Raw genomic sequence first — 23,518 nt, forward strand, 5'->3', positions numbered from 1 at the left:
GCCGCATACCCTGAATGCTATTACCTGGAATCTTTAGAGAAATTCCTTATATAGCAAGGTCTTCCGTTTTTTCGAAAACTGCAGGCATAACCGTGCTGTGTGGTTGTGGGTTAGGATTGTGTGCTACAGTGCTGGTGCATAATGCGAGATTTCCTGGTACTTTGCTTTTGGGCATTTATTTATTTCCTGTCTTGCAACGGTGTGGCATCTGGAATTGCTCTGGCTTCCGAATTTGACCAGTTCCTTGGCTAGGTACAGGTGTGGCTGGGTTACCACAGCCTTGCATGTAACGTAGACTATTTTAAAGATTTTTTGGGCCGTTAGAAAGATTGGAGGAAATGCGGTCAAACTGTTTGCTGCCGATGATTCGTGTGGTGCAAGGGTTGAGGGAGGCGGTCAGAGAGGAGTAGGTTTCCACTTCCAGGTGGCCTAGAACTGGGGGACTACTGCAACCCTGAAACCCGAGGCTGGCCAGAAAGATTTGATTGTCTGCCGTCCTGCTAGTAGCTACCAAGCCCTCTGGGCATTTTTGTCACTTGGGGATAGCTTTGGCATTAACTCTTTGAGGTCCATGCCAGCTAGCCATGATTAGATGCGTGTTTGATTGGATGAGCCATGATTGTATGAGTGTTTGATTGGATGAGTATTTGATTGGTGGGGTTCCCGAGAAGTAAAAACATGTTTTTTTGTGGGGTAAATTATAAGAAATGAACCGGTCATCCATGACTGGATGAAAAAACTAAATGCATATCATTCCACCTTGGCTGAGCGGGTGACTGCAGGCAACCCCATTGTGCCGGTAAGACCCTCCTTGGGCCTCTTGATTATTTGTTTACAGCTTCCTTGTGTCCCTTGCCCCCGTGTTCTCTTCTCCCCTCTGTGTTTGTTGTGCGTGTTCCACTCCCTCCCTCCCGCCTTCCAGCCCGCCCACCACCCTGATTGGCCACCCCTTCTTTATTACTGACCTTCCCAGGGCAGCCCCTGCCCGGAAGCCTCCACGGCTAAGGTCCCCTAGGCAAAGGTCGACTCCCATAGAGGCAGCTCCCAGTTGTCGCAGGGGAAGCCAGTTGCCAACCATCAACCAGGGTCGACCTGCACGCTACCCTGCATACCCCTGTCCACCTAGCTGACTCTCAATCTTAGGTGTGTTTTTCTCCTGTTTTTAAATATTGCTCTGCAAAAGTATTTAAAATTGCATTGTGAAACCTAGGCCTTTTCCCCTCTATTCAGGATTCTCAAACTTAGGGAGCATTGTGGTAGTCTTTAACATCTGAGTGTCTGTCGTCCTGTGCAATTGTTCAACTTGTCTCGCCTCTCTCTGTCTCGTCTGCTTGCACCCTGCCCTGTGTCCTTCCTTAGTGTTCTCCCTTTCCCTCTCCCTTCCTCTTCTCTCCTCTCCCTACCTACTCTATGGTACTCTCTGTCTCTCCTATCTTTTCTAACTGCTTCTCTATTGAGTATCCTGCTCTCCTCACTAAATCGGGTAGGAAGAAGTTTAAAAAGGACATCCTGGTCTCCAACCGAGGCCTCCCTATTGCTGACACCTATACCAGTGCCTGCTCCAGGCAGACTTTCACCGACATCCTTTTTGTCGTTCCCTCGCTTGACCTATGGATCCTACATATGGTCTCTGTGCTCTCTCCCTTCTCCTCCTCTCCCATTAATGGTGGCACACAGTGGGAGGCCCTCCTGGCCTCCTTCCACTCCTCTTAATGTTATCATTAATGTTTATGTGAATGGTACCGTCTTGGTCCAAGGCCCTCAGGCCAACCTTCTCCTCTTCGATAGACGCTTCCTGCGCCTCATCAATTTCCTTTCTTCTCCTGCTGTCGCCTCTCCCCCCTCCACGGCTTCCTCGCCTCCCCCTGCTGCCTCCTCCTTGGCTACATTGCCCTCTCCTCCTACCCTTTCTGCCCCCCCCCCTTGGGCTTCTTCTACACCTCTGCAGGGCGTACCTTTGATTTGTACCCCTCCCCGGAAGTCTTTCAAGGACGGCAACCTATATTCTACCCTCTCCGTAAACAGAGAAACTAATGCAGTTGTCGCGGCCTCAGCTTACACATGCAAGCTGATCACAGCTTGCCACCCTTTCCTCTCCACTCAGAATTGCATCATCCTTGCCAGGACCCTGGTCATGTCCAAACTCGATTACTGCAATCCACTCTATCAAGGCACCAACCAACGCAACCTCAACAAACTCCAGATCACTCAAAACAATGCTTTTAGAGCAGCCCTCAACATTCCTAGATCCGCACATATCACTGAAACCAGGAAGAGCCTACACTGGCTCTCAGTTGCCCAAAGGATATCACTCAAATCCCTGACCCTCACTCACAAATGTGTAAACAACCAGGCCCCTATCTAACCAGCCTCTCGATTTTCTCAGTACATACCCGCACGGTCTCTCAGATCTGCCCAAGCACAATGCCTCACAATCCCTAGATACAAACTTCAGACAGCCGGAGGTGTCAGCTTCCCAGTCCTTGCTGCCAAACTCTGGAACTCACTGCCACTCACCATTAGAACCTTGCCTTCCCATACCTTATTCAAACCCAAAGCCAAGCTCTGGCTATCCGCTACATCTGACCCACTGCCGTCTCATGCCATCTGACACTGCCCTGCCCTGTACTCTTCTGCTTTACTGCCTTTGTTCTTAATGTTTACTCCTAATGACTGATTGATTGATGGATTGTAACTGTACTCTGCCATTCATGTATGTACCTGCCATAAGATATGCGCCGGTTTCCCTCAGGCCTGGTGCGCTATACAAATAAATAAAATACAAATACAAATATTGCCACTCTAAACTCTCGCTCAGCTGTCAAACACTCCTCCGACATCTGCCGCCTTCTGGAGGAACTTGACCTCAATGTCCTCAGTCTCACCGAGACATGGTTCACGGCCAGCTCTGTCCCAAGCTTTGACACTTTGCTCCCTGACGGCTACAAGATCCTCTCTGCGCCCACGTCCAACCGTTCCGGAGGGAGTGTAGCCCTGATATTCCCTGAGTGGATTCCTGCCTCTGTCATTCCTACACAGGCCTACTCCTGCCTCGTCTGCAGGCTCTCTCTCTCTCCTAGGCATTCCCTTAATGTGGCTACTATCGATCGGCCACCTGGTCAGATCTCCTCCTTCCTCTCTGAGTGGGCGGACCTCTCCTCTTCCCTCCTGGTCTCGACCGCTCAACTCCTCCTTCTTGGAGACTTCAGCATCCACCTGGATGCTTCCTGTCCTTCCTCTGGACTCTTTCGCAACCTTTGCGACTCTCTCTCACTCTCTATTCTCCCCTCTGGCCCGACTCACTCTGCAGAGCACACTCTGGATGTTCTGATCTCCTCAGACCTTCCACTTTCTATCCCTCTTACCACTCCTCTCTCCTGGAGTGATCACTTTCTCCTTTCCTCCCAGCTCACCCTCTCTAACCCTCAGGCCAAGCCAACTCCATCACTGCCCCCCACCTTCTCGGTCATCCGACCCATGAAGCATGTGTCAGTTGAGGCTTTCGCTGCCACTTTCTCACCCCCCTCCCCCTTTGGCTGGCTCACACCATGACACAGCCCTTTCCATGCTCCACTCTGCTATATCTGATACTCTGGATGTTCTTGCCCCTGTCATGAGGATCCGCCTGAAGCCCAAAGCCAAGTGCAACTCCTGGTACGACTCAGACCTCATCACCCTTAATCGCAAGTGCAAGGTGGCTGAGAGGAAATGGCGTGCTTCATGTACATCCTCTGACAAACTGGCCTGCCGCCTGCTCCAAAGGCAATATCGGCTCTCTGTCCTCACCAAGAAGAGAGCTCACATCCAAGCCCGCGTCTCTGCGGCATCTAACAACTCGGCCGAACTCTTTAAAATCTGCAAGGAACTGCCAATCCTGCCACAGTCTCTACCTCTCCTGTCCCTTGCCAGGCACTCTGCACGGCAATGGCTTCTCATTTCATCTCTAAAACTCAGGACATCCTGTCCTCAATCTCCTCCTCTCCCCCTCCTCCCTCTACTCCCTGCTCTTCCTCTGGCCCTTCCTCAGCCACCTCTCCTACCTCCTTCTCTGCCTTTCCCCTGTTCTCCCCAGACAATGTTTCTAGACAAGTCTGATTTATGAAAGTCTCATCAAAACAGGTTCATCCCTGTTCCTCCAAAACCATCAAGGACCACATTGACTCCCTGGCTCCTGCTCTGGCCGACCTCTGCAACCACTCCTTCGCCACTGGAGTCTTCCCTTCCCCCCTGAAGCACTCCCTTGTGAACCCTCTTCTTAAGAAACCCTCTGCCGACCCGTGCTGCCCAGCTAACTATCGCCCAATCTCCATCACTCCTTTCCTGGGCAAACTCTTGGAAAAGCTGGCCATCTCCCAGCTCAATCTTCACACTGAATCTGTTGGTTGTCTCCATGATCATCAGTCTGGTTTCAGAGCTGCCAGAAGCACGGAAACCGCTCTCCTGAACTTCCGGGAAGACCTGCTCTCCAACCTTGTGTCCTCATCTTACTTGATATCTCTTCTGCCTTTTTCATGGTCAACCATGACATCCTGCTCAACCGTCTCCGTGATAACCTGGGTATCACCGGTCAGGCCCTGGCGTCGCTGACTATTTTCCTCTCTGATCGACCCTCCCAGGTTCAACTTGGGTCTTTCCTCTCCTCTATCTCTATCTCTACCTGTGGTGTTCCCCATGGGTCTAACCTCTCTCCTTGGCTGTTCAGCCAATACCTGGTACTTCTGCCCTACCTTCCAGTGCTATGCGGATGACACTCAGCTCATTTTCAGGCTACCTTCAGCCACCTCGTCTCCCTCTCTCATCTCTGACTGCCTGCCCGCCATCCAGGAGTGGTGTGCCGGCAATGATCTCTGCCTTAATACGAGTAAGACCGATATTCTCCTCATCGGAACACCCGCCCCCTCCTTTCCTGTCACTCTCTGGCCGGGCTCCCTTGGCCCTCTTCCTGCTCCCACCTGTGAGGCTAAAAACCTTGGGGTAATCTTCAACTCCACACTCTCCTTCTCTCCTCACATCTCTGACGTCTCTAAGAAGTCACACTACCAGCTGCACCTCCTTAGGGGTATTCTTCCTTTCCTCTCCTTCCCCCAGAAACTCACTGTCTCCAGAGCTCTGGATCTCTCTAGGCTGGACTATTGTAACAGCCTCTTTCTAAATCTGCCTGCTTCTACTCTCCGCCCTTTGCAACTCATTCAGAACAGGACTGCAAGACTTGTCCTTGGCCTCAAGCCCAGGGATCATATCTCTCCAGGACTGAAATCTCTGCAATGGCTCCCAGTGGCGGCGAGGATTAGGTTCAAAACGCTCTGCATTGTCCTCAAGGCCCTCTAGGGTCTGGGGCCTCAATATCTTCAACTCTCTCTTTCTAAATATCTTCATTCTCGAGCTATTCGCTCATCCGCCTCCAACTCCCTCAGGGTCAGTTGCTTCTCCAAGCAAAGAGTTGGTGGTAGATCTCTTTCTTCTGCTGGGGCCTCCCTCTGGAACAGCCTCCCTGCCTCCCTGAAACTTGAGGAGAATCATCTCTGGTTCTGGAAGCACATCAAAACCTTTCTCTTTGCGTCTGCTTTTTGTCCTCCTCTCCCCTGGTGACTTCCCGGCAGAAACTGAAACTGCACTAGTCACCTACCCACCCTCTGATCTCGGGCCCAGGTCCCCTCTCCCGCCAGTCGCACACCTGCACTGCCTTCCTGGCAACCCCCGCACTTGGGGACTGTTTTCTGTATCCCTACAGTCCCACTTCCAGCACTTGACACCTGATTTCTGCACTTACCCTTGCACTTGCCACCAGCTGGCCGTACTTTACTTATTGTTTATTTATTTTTTATCCCATGTACTGCACTACCCTCCTCCCCCTTCCCATGCACTTGTGTGATCTGAATGCCACATGGCCTAGTAGGATCGTTGTCTGTCTTCCCTCTGTTCCTCCTCCCTTGCCTCGTCGCGCCTTGAAACACTTGTGTATAGGCGCGTTATAAATGCCATATCATATCATATCATTTATAATGCACTTGTTGAGTTGTACATAAAACTCATCAGATCTAGCAAAATTTCTGATGTTTGTTAATCTGCTTAGAATCACATGCTGTGCATAGGTCCGACATCCAGTGGTCACTGCGGAGTATTGCATTTTGTTTTTCGTAGTCGAAAAAGGGGACGTCGACAAGGCGTGTCTGAAACACTATCCCTATAGTGACGTGCGTTGTACCCACAATCCCTCACGCGTCGAGGTCCCTCAGATTGTTTTTTCGGCCCAGCTTCTGGTCGCCTTCACGCGGAGCTCCTCGAGAGACATTGCAACTCATCGACCTTTGGTCGTTTTTTCTCATAATATTAATAATCCCTCCCTCGACGCAGTTGTAAACTGTTCTCCGCCGAGCAAAATCTTCGACGGAGGGTCGAGCGGCGGAAATCCTTCGGCGCTGCCGAACACGTGGCCTGGCCTCGCAGGCCATATACAGTAGGGAGAGTGGGGTCGTGGGACATCTCTGGGTCTTTTTTGAGAATGCCTTTCCCTTTCCCCTTCCTTTCCCTTGGGGTGCTTATCGCGATTTATTGCCTCGGCTATGGAGAGGACACCCTTTAGGTTTTGCCCGCTTTGCAAAGGCAAATTTACTTGGAAGGACAAGCATTCACGGTGTAACCGCTGCTTGCCCCTCGATCACAAGGAGGAAGGTTGCGCGGCTTGTCGGCTTCTTAAGCCTAAAACTCTAAAAGACCGTAGGGTTAAAAGGTGGGCGGCCTACGCGATGTCGAAGGCCGAAGGTTCACCCGCCGCTGCTACCACCGACAGTGACGAGGAACGCGATAACATGACCTCCGCTACGGAAGTCGAAACCCCCTCTAAGGAGCGCTTGCGCGCTTCGTCGTCTGTCCCCGGCCCTGACGGGCTCGGCTCACGCCCTGCTTATGGGGATGAACACCCCGGCGACACTGACGCACACAAAGACTCACATAAGCACACAACCCACGGCTCTTCTTCGTCTAAGACGAAAAGAGCTTCGGTGCCCAAGGAGACGCAGGTTCCACCGGCGGCCTCCTCGGACCGTTCGGGTTCGAAGCCCCTCTCGCAACCGCAGCCGCGACCAGCGACTGGGCTTTCGGCAAATAAGGGCGCCGCCCCTAAACCAACGGCCGGCGCGCATCAACAGAAGGCGCATACCGCCGTAGAGCGTTCGACACCCATAGTGTCGAAAACGCAAGCTTCCGCCGACAAACGAGTCGCCGACAAACGAGTCGCCGAAAGCTTGGCGAGGATCGCTGTAGACGACGCCCAGAAGCGTACGCCGAAGAACACGTCGAGCGCTACGCATAAGTCGAAAGACAGGCCGAAAGAAAGGCAGGGACTACCCCCTTCAGTCGGGGGGTCACCCAGCACACCTGAAGGTTTTTCGGAGGGCGACGGGACACTTTCCTCGACGCTTTGGGAGAGGTCGAGCCGTTTCCAGCTAGATGACTCTATTTTTCCCCCGCCAGACCGCTCTGGGGTACCCCATGAAACCATGGAAAGACTCCACCTCTGTATGGAGAGGATGGAAAGGTTTATGAATACCCAGACCTCTCAAACTCCCAAGAGGACTAGAGAAGGGCCTCAGGAGGACCCCAGGGCCAAAAATCCGAGGCTAGTCGATCCCCAGGTGGACACAGCCTCAGACTTCCATAACGTATACGACCTCACTGGGGAGGAAGAATACTTGGAGGAGGAGGATGATTTCATGGACGAGGAAGAAGGACAGAACCAGGAGGAATGTCTGGAAGGCAGGCCAGACATTATAGAAGAAGGCTTCCCAGAAGACACTGAAGAAGGACCTTCGCACCCCTGGCAATCCCCATCAGTATATTCCGACACTGATGTCCTAAACCTAAATCCTCCTGACAATTCACCGGTTAGGAACACGTCTCCAATTGACGATCAGCCCACTTCCAATGCACTGTTGCGCAGAGCAGCAGCACATTTCGAACTGGACACTGGGGAGCTCTCTCCAGAATTAGACTTTGTGGAAAAAGTAATTAAAGAGAAACCCCCGGTCAGCCAAACCATTCCCCTCCTAGCTTCAGTGAAGAGAAGAATCATCCCTTCGCTGGCCACTCCCGCATTGATCAGAGGGGTCAATCCGAGAATTGAAAAACTTTTCACTCCTTCTCCCTCAGACCCGCTCTACATTAGGGGACATTCCATTCCGGATTCCCTAGTAGTATCTAATACTAGAAAGAGGGCAGGGGTACCACTTTCCACCAGTGAGGCACCCCCTGACAAGGAGGGCAAAAGGCTATATGCCCTTGCAAAAAGAGTAACTTCCTCGGCTGCCTTCTCAGCAAGAATTGCGAACAACAATTCTTTGCTTGCTAGCTATGCAGACGCGCAGTGGGCCAAACTGCGCAAGGACGCCGAGGAAGCACCGGAGCCTTTACGTACACGCCTACTTTCAACTATTGGCGAAGGAACCCAAGTGAACCAGAGCATTGTAAAAAACTCTCTGGACGCGGCAGAAACAGCGGGACGTTCCCTGGTGCAGGGAATACTCCTAAAACGCCATGTATGGCTGCGCAACTCAGGGTTTAAACCGGAGACACAGGCGTCTTTAATAAATAAACCTGTGGAAGACTCTAACCTCTTCGGAAAAGCGGTGGATGAAGCTCTAGAGATGGCTAAAAAAGAGTTTGATACTATCAAGACTCTTGACCAAATCTCTAAGCCCACTACCAGACGCGGCTATGGCAACAAACGCTTTTTTCGTGGCCAACGCCAACAACAACAACAAAGTCAGCATCAACAATACCCTGCCACCAATTACCAGACCAATAGTGGGCAGTACAGCCAAAGAGGCCAACGCCGGGGTAAAGGGAGAGGTCGGGGATCCACCCCCAGAGGTTCCCAAGCCCCCAACAACTCCAAGTGACGCGAAGATTCGCGTCCCCTCCCATGCAACACCGGTCGGGGGCCGGATAACATCCTTTCTTCCTGCATGGGAGGAGATAACGTCAGACCGTTGGGTACTTTCCACCGTAGCCCACGGATACTGTATCGAATTCAACAGTTCCCCATCCTACAGACCCCCGAGGGGACGTCGCATGACACCGGAACATCTTGCCATCCTTTTCCAAGAAGTACAACTGCTGGAAAAAGGAGCCATAGAGGTCGTGCCTCTATCTCAGGTAACGGAAGGTATTTATTCAGTGTACTTCCTTGTACCCAAAAAGGATCTAACCATGCGCCCTGTATTAGATCTGCGCCCAGCGAACAAGTTTATCAAACCCCAAAAGTTTCGTATGGTAACCTTACAGGAAGTGATCCCACTGCTTTCTCAGGGAGATTACATGACAACATTGGACATGAAAGATGCATACTTTCATATTTTAATGTTGCCAGCGCACAGAAAATACCCCAGGTTCATGATAGAGGGCAAACACTACCAGTTCAAAGTGCTACCCTTCGGCATAGCATCAGCACCAAGGGTATTCACGAAGGTGCTGGCAGTGGCAGCGGCCCACCTGCGCAGGTTGTCCATCCCAGTTTACCCTTACCTCGACGACTGGCTCATAACAGGGGATTCTTACCAAACATGCTTCTCCAATACCCAAAAGACAGTAGACCTTTTGTTCCAGTTGGGCTTCTCCATCAACGAAAAGAAGTCCAGTTTAGACCCCAGTCAAATCAAGCAATTCCTAGGGGCTCTAATTCAAACAAAGGACGGCCTCGTCTTCCCCTCCAAAGAGAGGGTCCAAAACATGCTGTTTCAAATCCCTCAATATGTGACCGGTCGAGAGGTGACGGTACGCAAAGCAATGCGCTTGCTAGGAATGATGGCGTTGTGTATTTATTTGGTACCTCACGCGCGCCTGCGCATGCGCCCAATGCAAGAGTGGCTCAACAGCCAGTGGTGTCAGGCCAGCGGACTATGGGAGGATCTAGTTGTGGTCTCGCAAGCCTTGGTTCTCTCGCTACGGTGGTGGACAAAGGAAAACATGGAAAAAGGGAAACCCTTTGCCACACCCGCGGCGGAAGCCACTCTAACCACAGACGCATCCCTCACAGGATGGGGGGCGCACCTATCCCATCAGACTGCTCACGGAGTGTGGACTCCGAACGTAGCATCCAAACACATAAATCTACTGGAGCTACTAGCTGTGTTCAAGGCGCTAAGAGCCTTCCAGGAACACCTACAAGGCAAAACAGTAATGGTCCTTACAAACAGCACCACAGCCATGTACTACATCAACAAGCAAGGGGGCACCCACTCTCCAGGCCTGTCCAAGCTGGCCCAGAATATATGGAAGTGGGCTCTCAAACAGGACATGTTCCTACTATCACTACATGTACCCGGGGAACTCAATCTGCTGGCAGACAGTCTCAGCAGAGATTTCCCCCTGCCCGAAGAGTACGAATGGCACCTGCACGAAGACATCGTCTTCGACGTCTTCACACAATGGGGATTCCCAGAAATAGACCTGTTCGCAACCCTGGAAAACTCACAATGCCTAAGTTACGCCTCCAGGTACCCCCAGAACCAATCCAAGGGGAACGGTCTGTCGATGCAATGGTCAGGGAAATTTGTTTACGCTTTTCCCCCGACTCCCCTTCTCAACAGAGTGGTGCACAAGATGCATCAGGAACAAGTGACCATGATACTAGTGGCCCCAATGTGGGCACGACAACCATGGTTCGCTCACTTGATGGAGATGTCTCTATCCCCCCAGTAAAACTCCCCTGCCCGTACAACATGCTGTCTCAGGACAAGGGCAGGACTCTGCATCCATGCCCCCAGAACATGAACTTAGCAGCTTGGCTCCTGAGATCATAGAGTTCGGACATCTACAACTCCCGCAAAGATGCATGGACATCCTCAGGGAAGCCAGAAAACCGAACACTCGCCACTGCTATTCTAGCAAGTGGAAAAGAGTTGTCATCTGGTGCAGGAGTAAAAGCATCAACCCTATTGACTGCTCTCCCACACATGTGGTCCTATACCTGACCCACCTATTGGATTCAGGTCTAGTGTTTAACTCCATTAAAGTCCACCTAGCTGCACTTTCTGCATACACCACTTCCCAACTCAAAGTGTCGTGGTGGAGGATCCCTGTTATAAAGGCCTTCATGGAGGGAGTAAAGAGAATACACCCCCCGATAGCTGACCCAGCTCCCGGATGGGACCTTAATGTGGTACTTACCAGACTCATGGGCTCTCCATTCGAACCCATGCACAAAGCATCTCTTAAACACCTCACGCTTAAGACTGCTTTTTTAATAGCTATCACGTCCATCAGGAGAGTAAGTGAACTTCAGGCTCTTTCTATTCTAGACCCCTTCGTTACAGTTCACAAAGATAAAGTGGTTCTACGCACTCACCCTAGGTTTGCTCCGAAATTTATTTCTAAATTCCACGTAAACCAATCTATAGAACTACCAACGTTCTTTCAAAATCCTTCCAATTTGGGAGAAAGGACTCTGCACACACTAGATGTACGCAGAGCGGTCATGTTCTACATGGAAAGAACCAGACCACTGAGGAAGACTAATCAGTTCTTCGTCTCGGTGGCAGCAGGAAGAGAAGGAGATGCGGTTTCAAAATCCACTATTTCTAGGTGGATTGTTCAATGCATCACTCTCTGCTATACTCTTGCTAAGAGAGAACTGCCCTTTAGGCCAAGAGCACACTCTACTCGAGGCACGGGGGCATCCATAGCATTCATTGCAAATGTTCCCCTTGAGTCCATCTGCAAAGCGGCTACCTGGAGTTCTGTGCACACCTTTACAAAACACTACTGTCTAGATACACACTCTAGATCTGACTCCCAGGTGGGACAGGCAGTATTACGACACCTTTTCTCTACTGTTCCTTCTCATAACCCACCGCCAACTCCGGGTACTGCTCGCCAGTCTATGCACAGCATGTGATTCTAAGCAGATTAACAAACATCAGAAGAGAATGCATTACTTACCGTAAAAGCATTTCTGATGGTTGTATCTGCTTAGATTCACATGCGCCCACCCTTCCTCCCCGCTCGGATGGAAGGAACATAGACTTCCTTTATATATCTCTCTCTTTTCTGTACTCACTCACGTCTAGAAGGCTCCCTCAGGGCAGAAAAATACAAACAGAGGGACCTCGACGCGTGAGGGATTGTGGGTACAACGCACGTCACTATAGGGATAGTGTTTCAGACACGCCTTGTCGACGTCCCCTTTTTCGACTACGAAAAACAAAATGCAATACTCTGCAGTGACCACTGGATGTCAGACCTATGCACAGCATGTGAATCTAAGCAGATACAACCATCAGAAATGCTTTTACGGTAAGTAATGCATTCTCATATAGTGGTGTGAAAAAAGATCAATTGGAAAATTAAACTGCAAGTCAAAATAACTCCTAAAAAAGGATAAACTGAAGGACTGACACAAATCCTTAAAGAAGGGAAGGGTGAGAAGTTAGAAGGGGACAATAAAAGGCTAACCAGTCTTCTACCATATTACTTTGGAGAAGGGAGGAATACAGCTTTAAAATAAATTATAATGCAGAAAAAATAAACCAAAAGGTTGTTGATATTAAAAGTAGACGTGCCAAAAGACGTTTTACATTAAGAAAAATGTGTTGCAAAAATAAAGAGTTTTTATTTTGGTCAGAAGTATTGTGGTGAAAACACAGATCCGGTAGAATATGTGTGACTTGGACCCTCCCCTTCCTGCAGTGGAAACTAAACGGTTCTGCAGGCACGGCTGCAAGGGCTGTTGTCGTCCTATACCATGTGTTGGAGGTCGTAATGACGCATGTACATATGTTGATAGTGTACGGTTAGTGGTTTTGCTTCCCTGTGATTTTCATTGATAAGAGTTGGTTCAAGGCCTAATAAATAGGAGTGCATTTGTATACATTCTGCCTCACTTGAGTTATTAGAGTGCTCTGTGTGTGCTTAATTGAACCCATCACCACCCACAGTCTCCCAAGTCTAGGCCTTACTGCCCAGTCACACTACCTTGATAGAATTTGGCTAGACATTAGTGTCGTCCTGGTCACCAGAGTAGGGGGGCCTCTCAGAATCTATCCATAGGGCTGAGTCTGAAGATCCATCTTTACCACCTCAGTGAACAGCCTCAGTAGACCATGTTTCCTGATTAGAGAACCCCAAAAGGCCAATAAAGACATTATTTATATCCTGAGAGCGCTGCATCAGGGACCCCTTGGCCTCTGAATAGTAGGTCATACTGTATTCGTGACACAACAGTCTGGCCAACAATGTCTCAGGCATATCGGCTTCCCAGACTTCTGGACTTGGACCGGCTCAGACAATAATTTAGCTTCCCGGTCGGCTAGAGCCTGAAACTTAGCATTGACGCCTTTAGGGCTTGTGGTGTTGGGGTAATAGGGTACGTTTGTTCTAATGCACAAAGTTACTCTCCCAATGCAGTCAATTGCAATCATTGGGATTTGAGAGATGCACAGGTAGGGGGTAATGCAATACCTCGGGGGTCACTTTTAAATCCCCCTGAAGTATTGCTTGCAAGGACACTGAGCCAGTATTGGGTTCAAAATAGGAGGTCCTTTATCAGATATAGTGGCATGATCTGCCTGATCCAATAAAGAGGCTCCATTATCTGTGATCTTAATGCCCTTTTCCCTGGTCCTTTACTGTGTGCTGAGAATGTTAAGCTCTGAAAGAGTGAGATCTGTGGGTGTGTGACCTGCCCTATGGGGTGCCGGGGAGGACAAGCCGAAACATGACAATGGACACCCAAGGTGGTGGGGTGCAGTGGTGGGAGCTGGAGGGAAGGCATTAGGGGAAGGGCAGGGAGTGGGGGTGCAGTGGTGGGAGCTGGAGGGGAGGCATTAGGGGAAGGGCAGGGAGTGGGGGTGCAGTGGTGGGAGTTGGAGAGGAGGCAGGGGAAGGGCAGGGAGAGGGGGTGCAGTGGTGGGAGCTGGAGGGGAGGCATTAGGGGAAGGGCAGGGAGTGGGGGTGCAGTGGTGGGAGCTGGAGGGGGGCATAAGGGGAAGGGAAGGGAGTGGGGGTGCAGTGGTGGGAGCTGGAGGGGAGGCATTGGGGAAGGGCGGGGAGTGGGGGGTGCAGTGGTGGGAGCTGGAGGGGAGGCATTAGGGGAAGGGCAGGGAGTGGGGGTGCAGTGGTGGCAGCTGGAGGTGAGGCATTAGGGGCAGGGAAGGGAGTGGGGGTGCAGTGTTGGGAGCTGGAGGGGAGGCATTGGGGGAAGGGCGGGGAGTGGGGGTGCAGTGGTGGGAGCTCGAGGGGCCGGCATTAGGGGAAGGGCAGGGAGTGGGGGTGCAGTGGTGGGAGCTAGAGGGGCCGGCATTAGGGGAAGGGCAGGGAGTGGGGGTGCAGTGGTGGGAGCTGGAGGGGAGGCATTGGGGTAAGGGTAGGGAGTGGGGGTGCAGTGGTGGGAGCTGGAGGGGAGGCATTAGGGGAAGGGTAGGGAGTGGGGGTGCAGTGGTGAGAGCTGGAGGGGAGGCATTAGGGGAAGGGCAGGGAGTGGGGGGTGCAGTGGGGGGAGCTGGAGGGGAGGCATTAGGGGAAGGGCAGGGAGGGGGGTGCAGAGATGGGAGCTGGAGGGAGGCATTAGAGGAAGGGCAGGGAGTGGGGGTGCAGTGGTGGGAGCTGGAGGGGAGCCATTGGGGGAGGGGCAGGGAGTGGGAGTGCAGTGGTGGGAGCTGGAGGGGAGGCATTAGGGGAAGGGCAGGGAGTGGGGGTGAAGTGGTGGGAGCTGGAGGGGAGGTATTAGGGGAAGGGCAGGGAGTGGGGGTGCAGTGGTGGGAGCTGGAGGGGAGGCATTAGGGGAAGGGCAGGGAGTGGGGGTGCAGTGGTGGGAGCTGGAGGGGAGGCATTAGAGGAAGGACAGGGAGTGGGGGCGCAGTGGTGGGAGCTGGAGGGGAGGCATTAGGGGAAGGGCGGGGAGTGGGGGTGCAGTGGTGGGAGCTGGAGGGTTGGGGGAAGGGCAGGGAGTGCTGGGTTATGTATAATAGTAAAAACATTTGTGATCTAATGCATCACTGGTTTTTCTTTTACTGCAGAAACATTTCCTGCAGAAATGGGTAAGTTTGATTAATGGTAATAAATATATTTAACATACTTTAATGTCTTGCTGTTTCGTCTGATTTCACAAACCCTTAATTTTCTTCTTACTTTCAGAGTGGAGATACGTGAAATCCTGTGAACGTGACTACTTGTGATTTATAAATCCCAAACTCTAACCCTCCATGGGTCCTCCTGGGTCTCAGGGGTCACTGTGAGGTGAGGCAGCTTGAGTCCCCTGCAGTGACACTCGGTCATAGGAAAGGAACATGGGTCACAGAGAGTCACCAGTGTGTGAGGTGGCATGAGTCCCCTGCAGCGGCGCTCGGTCATAGGAAAGGAACATGAGTCACAGAGAGTCACCAGTAGGTGAGGCAGCTTGAGTCCCCTGCAGTGACGCTCGGTCATAGGAAAGGAACATGAGTCACAGAGAGTCACCAGTAGGTGAGGTGGCATGAGTCCCCTGCAGTGACACTCATTCATAGGAACGGAACCTGAGTCACAGAGAGTCACCAGTAGGTGAGGTGGGTGTTTAGTCAAAGGATCGAATCTAAAGGGTCGACAGGTAAAGGGTCGAATTTTTTTTTTTAATTACATATATTTTTTTAGCTTTTCGTTTAGGGAAAAAAAGTGGTTTTTAGCAAAAATAAAAGTGGGTTGGGGGGACCCCCCCCCCAAAAAAAAAAATATGTGGAAAAAAAAATCGATCCTTTGACCTGTCGACCCTTTGGTGTCAATCCTTTGACCTGTCGACCCTTTAGATTCAATCCTTTAACTGGCAACCGGTGAGGTGGCATGAGTCCCCTGCAGTGACACTTGTTCATAGGAAAGGAACATGAGTCACAGAGATTAACCAGTAGGTGAGGCGGCATGAGTCCCCTGCAGCGACACTTGGTCATAGAAAAGGAGCATTAGTCACAGAGATTCACCAGTAGGTGATGCGGCATGAGTCCCCTGCAGTGATACTCGGTCATAGGAAGGAACATGAGTCACAGGGAGTCACCAGTAGGTGATGCGGCATGAGTCCCATGCAGTGACACTTGGTCATAGGAAAGGAGCATGAGTCACAGAGAGTCACCAGTAGGTGAGGTGGCATGAGTCCCCTGCAGCGACACTCGGTCATAGGAATGGAACATGAGTCACAGAGAGTCACCAGTAGGTGAGGTGGCATGAGTCCCCTGCAGCGACACTCGGTCATAGGAACGGAACATGAGTCACAGAGAGTCACCAGTAGGTGAGGTGGCGTGCGATACTCGGGGCCCGATTCTGAGCCTGTGCTAAATGCCACGTAGTAACGCGACATTCCCTCCTCCAAATCCTGCCACCTGTATTCTGAGGGTGATGGGAAGAGTGGAGGAGAGATGACGGGCAGCAGGCAAGAAAAACATGTAAATATGTGCAGATGGAGCGTTGCAGGGTTACCGTGCGCAGAGCACCTCTGGCCAAAATGCAAAAAGCAAAGACACATTTCTACAGCACAGAAAGTGTCGTCAGCTTGTAGAGTCTCGGCAGCACTTTCTGTAACGCAGAAAATGTGGCGCTGGCAGCTTGAAAAGAAAACTTCTTTCAGACAGTCCTAGAATGTTTTACAGAAAAACAAACACTTGGTAAGGAATGCCACCTCTTTTCACATCTAAGGACACCTCCAGGGTGCCGTTAATTAAAGCCTCTTTAGGCTGGTGCTGAAAGGGTGCTCTAAATGTCAGAATACAGTCCTTGCCAGCCCCTTAAACATGAGGTGGTTGGCAAGGCTGTTGCTATGCAGGAAATCACGGCTTTGCAGGAGTGGCGTTTCATCATCATAGGAAAGTGGCATTTGGGCACAAAAATACCCAGACTCGCTTTAATGGGACAGGCCACAGCTCACAAAAACGCTAACCTGGCTCCCTGGCCTTACAGACTAACATATCCATTTTAACAAATTGCTAAACAATTAAATAAATAAACCATTTACAATTCCTCCCTTCCTATCCCTTGCTTCCTCCCGTCCCCTTAAATTCCTCCCAACCGTCATTCCCGCTTTCTCCCATCTTCTCCCCGAGGTCACGCCCCTCCTTCTTCAATACCTCTTCCTCCTCTTTGTACCCCCGGGGTAGCCCGTTCGTGCAAACAGCACCACCCCCCTCCTTTACCGTGCTAGTACCCCATTGTGCTACCCCACCTCTGCTCCAAAGGGCCATGTCCCTGGCACCAGAAAAACACTCCCCTGAGGTGTGCTTTCTGCCCCACCCCCTCGTACCGCAGGTTCTCCTCTACTTCCAACTCTTCACGATGTCCTCCACCGCCAACCTAACACCCCCCAGGTAGTACATGTTCCCAAGTAACGAGAGATGCACTCCATACTCCCGAAACACTGAAAAGTCCTTGCAAGTTATTTCCTGGTGCTCCAGCACTTGTACCCCCAAAGATCCACAAAACGTTGCCATCTGCCTGTTAATCTCCTTTCTTGTCCTTTCCACTGCCCCTTCGCTCACTGCTCCCCTCCATACTCTCCATGGCAATAACTTGGTCCAAACCAGCACAACCTTGGGCCATATGTCCCTTAACCAGCTAAGGTCCCCTTTCATCTTCCTTAACAATGATACCCCTGTATCTCTAACTAGGTCATTCTCCCCTGCATGCAGAATTATTGCTGCCGGAACCCCTGGCGCTCCCTTAAACCCGCTGACATGGGCAGCAATTGGTCCCACTTAAACCCCCCTACCCCCGACCACCTCAATAAGGCAATGTTGTAACTGCAACCCAATTGTGTCCCAAAAATCCTTTTTGCTGCATCTTTCTCTGCCCATTTTACAATTGAATGTCCACAAATCCATATCTGCGGCAACTCACCACTCCTCTGTGCCACATCTGCAAAAGAAAACATGTTATGAGTCGCTCTCCACCACTGCCAACACCCCACTGCCCCTTGCTCTTGTTTCGGTCCTAACTGGCCCCTTTTCCAAACACTCTGATGCACCCCTTGTACTTTCCCGATTTCCAGCACCCCAAACTCTTGACCTCATCCTCCAATAGACCCATTCTGCTACTTTCCGATGCTGCCCCCATCCTGAAAGAATGAGTTCCAAAATCCTCTGCTCTCTTCCCCAAGGCCAACAATGCCCTCCTCATTAGCCTTTAGCCGACTGCCTCTTAAACACATTGACCACTGCCTGGTTATCGATATTAAAATTCACATTCTTGTTCCCCAACTCTCCGCCCCACAACTGCATTGCCACCAGCAAAGGGAAACATTCCAAAAAGGCTATGCTTCTACCTCCTCTCTGCCACTGCTCTGACCACCTTTCAGCACAGCACTTAACCCCCAAAACACTCCAGAACCTCCTGAGCCTGACATGTCCGAAAAAACTTGAACTTCCCACAAAACTGGATCACTCTGCAGCCACATGGACACCCCATTGAACTCTTCCAGAAATCGTAGCCAAATCCTGCAGTCCTCCCTGACCGCTCCTGACAACCTCACTGTGTGATGTGGGCACTTAGCCCCCGCCACAGACCGTGCCATGTTTCTACAGAATGTGCGACCGGGTGCCACTGCCCGACATGCAAATTTGAGATGCCCGACTAACCTCTGCATGTCCACCAATGTCACTTTGTGAGCCGCTATTGCCTTCTCAAGCAAACCTACCAGCCTACACACCTTGTCGTGCGGTAAGCGTGAGGTCATGGCCACCAAATCCAACTCTATCCCTAGAAAGGTCAACACCACCGCCTGCTCCTCAGTTTTATCCTCAGCCAATGGCACTCCCAAATCCTGCATCAATGTCTGAAAAGTCTCCAGCATCCTCTGACATTCCAGTTCTTTTCCCGCCCCACTAATGAAAAGAAAATCATCCAAATAATGCAACGCTCCTTCACAACCCGAACTGTAAGTAGAAACCCACTGCAAAAAGGAGCTAAAACGCTCAAACAACGCACATGAAATTGCACAGCCCATAGCAAAGCTTTGTCTATATACATTTGTCCTTCAAACTGCATCCCCAGCAGCCAAGAATCTTCCGGATGCACTGGTAACAAACGAAACGCTGCCTTGATGTCGCACTTGGCCATGAAAGCCCCACAACCTTCCTTCCTCACCAAACCCACTGCTTGGTCCACACTGGCATAGGACACCCCGCAATCCTCCTGCGAAATAAAATCATTCACTGACATGCCCTCTGGCCATGATAAATGGTGAATTAGTCTGAATTCTCCTGCAACCTTCTTAGGCACGACCCCCAACGGGGACACCACCAAGTCTCCCGGCAAATCCTTAAACGGCCCTACCACTCTCCCTGCTTCCACCTCCTTGTGCAGTTTCACCCTCACCAATTTCACATTCTCCCGTGCCGACTACAAATTTTCTGCCCACCGCCGCAACCTTGGACCCTGCTAACCCAACCTAAAACCCTCGCGAAAAACCTTCAAACAAAATCTTGGCCCCTTCCCTGTCTGGGTAAAAACTGAGCCATTTCTCCAAAACTGCAACTTTGACTGGAGTATAGACCTTTCCCCACAACTCCCCTTCCTGCACCCCGCGCCCTCCCTCTGTGCCCTTTTGAAAACATTGCGTAAACGGATGCCGTTCTGCGCATCTGCTACACTCTTGCCTATATTTGCACACTGTTCTCGTGCAGCTTTCTTTATTGAACGCCCAACATGCTGCTGATGGCTGCCCCCTGCCTCCTCTCCCCTCTCCTCCGAGGCGGGGCGACCATGAAAGGGCCAGTAAGGCACAGGTAACCCACTCACTGTATGCAGCATTGGTGCTGGACGTGTAGGCGCCATCCATTGTAGTCATAGATCCATGTCAATCTATCCCCCCACTGTTAGGGAGAATTTTCCAAATGTGCTAATTTCCCTTACCTTTTGAGACACCCAGCAACTTTGCTGGATTTCTAGGATTTAATTTTTTACCTGGGAAGAGTGTGAGCCTTTTTTTCCACTCTTCCATGTATTTTGTGTGTATTTTACTTTTGTGTTCTTTGGTTATGGAGTTTTAAAACAACTTCAGAGGCATAATCTTTTTCTGTGTGTCACACATCACCTTCAGTGCAGTGGCACAAGGGTGTCTTTTCAGACTCCCCCAAGGTTTAACTACCTTTCCTGAGAATGACTACTGTCTCTCAGGACATGTAAAGTTAAATTGCCTTTACTAGTCTCTTTAAATGTACTGACCCAGCACACCCTATCTTACTATAGAATGCTGGAGGGGTTGCTTAGCTCCCCCTGAGTCTAAACACTCATGCAACCGTAACATGTTACATTTTCCTATTTTGGCTGGTGGCAGTGGTTTAGATCAACTACCATGATTTTTTGCGACCGCTAACAACGGTATCTCAAAATCAGGGGTAGCCATGTTTTTCAATATGACGCCCCAGACCTATCTGTAAAAACAGACTCCGGTCATCTTTTTTTGCCATTTCTTTTAGGAAAAGCCCTTCTTGTGTTTGTCTCTGCGCGCCAAACCAGGTTTAGTCCCTTTGTTCGTGCCCTTTGGCAGGCTTCTGTACTGAAGCCCTCCTCTGGTGCCAGAGTGTCTGGGGTGGACAGGATGTGAGGGAGGTGCCCGAAACTCCCTGTGCTTAGTCTCTTAGGAGACCTGAATGCACTCTGGTGTGATTGGCCAGCTGGCTGTCCGGCAAGGACAGCCAATCTGCTGTGTGAGTGACAGCCAGGTTGAATGAATGGGGGAAAACTGTTTAAAAGCAGGCTTTGGGGACTTTGAAAGCAGAGTCAACCACTGGAACGAAAGAACCGAAGAGGAGAGAAAGGAAGAGGACTGTTGCAACTCCTGAACGACCAGTGAAGGCCTGCTGCAGGTCCGAATTGCCTGAAACTCCGACGACAGAGAAGCCCTTCAAGGTTAACTTCTTCCCTTGAATTTGGTGGGAACAACTGACTCACAAGCCACCTGGACACCGTCCTATTCTGGTCGAATTTTCAGCAGAGTGCTGTTGAAAACCGGATAGCCAGTGGGAAGGAAACCAGGGGGACTTTAAGTCACTCAAACCTTCAAACGATGTCTTGCTACAGCTTTTGGCCTCTTCCCTGGGCAGTGCAGGAACCTCCCGAAGGCCTGCTTCTTGTCCCCACGACTAAGCACAGGAACAGCGAGATCTGCTCGAACTGCAATGAACAATTGCCTCATCTACAGCTTTCTTCATTTAAAAAGGTACTGTGCAAATGCGGTCCAGAAATCTTTTCGGCCATCGAGAAAGTGCGTGAAGCTTTCCTCAACTACGAAGGCTTGTCTTTCCCTACACATTCGTCAAACTTTTCACCTAGCCAAATCCTTTAAAAATCCGTGAAAAGACTTAACCGTTACTTACCAGAACTGTGCTATCCTATACAAAAGACTCTGAACCATTGACTTTGGCCCAGATGGCGGCCTGTTGAGAAGAATTGCTGGTTGTATTTAACTTGAACCCTTTACCCTGCCTATGATTGTATTTGGGTTGTCTATTCTTATAACCTTGTCTTTTCCCTCCTTTTCTAAGTATTTAAAGTGCCATTTTGCTCACACTTCATTTTTGAGCTAAACTTATTTAGTTACTTACCCGTTGGATTTTTGTGGTGTATTAGTGTGTGATATTTAGCTGCTTGTGCTAGTGTTATGTTTTATAACTGATTGAGTAAATAAATGTATATTCTTTTACCAATAAACCTTGAGTAAGTGTTTACTTGAATCACTGTATTGGTTGGTCTTTTGTGTAACTCGTTCTACTGCTCACTTAAACTCTTGAGATAAGTCTGGCTGCTCAGCCATCGCTACCACTTTACTGTGTAGTACAGGCTTGTACCAAAGGTGAAATTGTGCTTACACTTGTAGTCCTAATTGCCTGTAGTGTTCCCAAAGGGTACTGCAGGTGATTCTGCCTAACACTTACTGCTTGGCTATCCTCCGCCATCCTTGCACTAAATTCTTCATTGTATCTCACCCATGTGAAACCCCCCAAACTCGTAAACGCCTTCCTTATCATGTCCATGTATTTCAGTAACGGTACACACCTCTCGGGAAACTTCTCGCAATAAACACTTGCATATATAATAAATGCTGATGTCCAATTGTCAATTGTGACCAGCACCTTTGGTCTTGCGGCCAACTCCCGCTCTTCCTACTTGGATGCTTCTTTCGCTCTCACCTCCCTGTGCAGGAGTTTAAAAACATCCACAAACTCACCTGCCCATATTTTTTCTTTTGTCGCCCCCATCAAATGCGCACCCAGCGGCTTTGTAATGCCCATATAAGGCATCCTTTTATCCTTCCTTGCACCCTCCGCAGTCCTCTCCTTAGAAACCTCAATCACCCCCTGGGCCGCAGGCTCTGCCACCTTGTCAGTTTGTACTTCCACAGAGGAGACACTCCTTCCGCTCGCCCTCTGCAAGGCCCCCACAGTCAAAGTCTCCATCTCCCCACCTGTCCCCTGTGCCCCAGCTCCCTCCCTGCGTGCCCCCACCTCGTACCCAACCTGGCCCATGCCGCCGACCACTCCCGTTCCTGCTCACTTCTTTCGGCCCCGCCGTCACCCAGCCGTGGCCTCCTGGCCTCCACTCTGACACTCCTCCTCTCCTTTCTCACCGGGCTCCTGCTGCAGGGACAAAAAACATAAGCAGAGTCCCCCAGCCAATTTCTCTGCCGTCCTCTTGTGCTTCTGCTCCCCCCAACCCCAGCGTCCCCTTCAAACCTTAGACCCCTCCTCACCCTAGTTTTCCCTGCAACCCTTCTTGCTCCTCATCCCTCCACTGTACTCCGTTCTCCTCTTCCCATTCATCCTCCCCAGTGAAATACATTGTTGTTACGAGCGCATGCTTGGGCCGGGCAGATCCTCCTCGGGTGAGCCCGGGGCATCCATCCCATCACTCCAGTGACGTCTTCTCAGTGGGTCACGCCAACCACTTCCTGTTCCTCTCTTCTTGGGCGAGGCGGTCTCTCCTCCCCCTGTGTGCAGCCATGCTAGGGGCCGTGCTGCACCCTCTAGTCTGTTCTCTACTGCCTTCTGGAGGGGCTGCCCCCAATCCCTCTCCTTCCACTTCATCAGGAACCACAGGGGCCGTACTACACCCTCCGCCTACCACCCTACCAGGCGGGGAGGTTGTGCCGCACCTTCTCCTTTCTTCACTAACCGACGGGGTTAGAGCCCTCCTAAGCCCACCTGCACTATTTTGCAGGTGTTTTCCTCCTCTGCCCCTCTGCACAGTCGCCCCACTTGGGTCCGAGCTGACCCTAACCTCGCCCCCACCCTGTCATGTGCCCACCTCCACCCCTGTTTCTGCTTCGCTAGTGGCCTTCACGGCCCTTTAGCTCCCGTCCCACTACCCAACCCTTCACTGTCTGCTCCCCCACTCCTGGCTGCTCTCCTAGGTAACTCCCTCCTGCTGTGTCTGGTCCCTCTGTCCCATACCTCCCCCCTTCCTGCTGAGGGGCTGCAAGCCACCACCGCTGCGAGGGCCCCATCTGATGCCGCTCTGCACTGTGGTCTCCCCCCCCCCGCCCTTCTCCCCCATAGCTTCCAATACTGCCCTC

The sequence above is a fragment of the Ambystoma mexicanum genome, chromosome 13, assembly GCF_040938575.1.
Source record: "Ambystoma mexicanum isolate Mex_15411 chromosome 13, UKY_AmexF1_1, whole genome shotgun sequence".
In the NCBI taxonomy this organism is placed as follows: Eukaryota; Metazoa; Chordata; class Amphibia; order Caudata; family Ambystomatidae; genus Ambystoma; species Ambystoma mexicanum.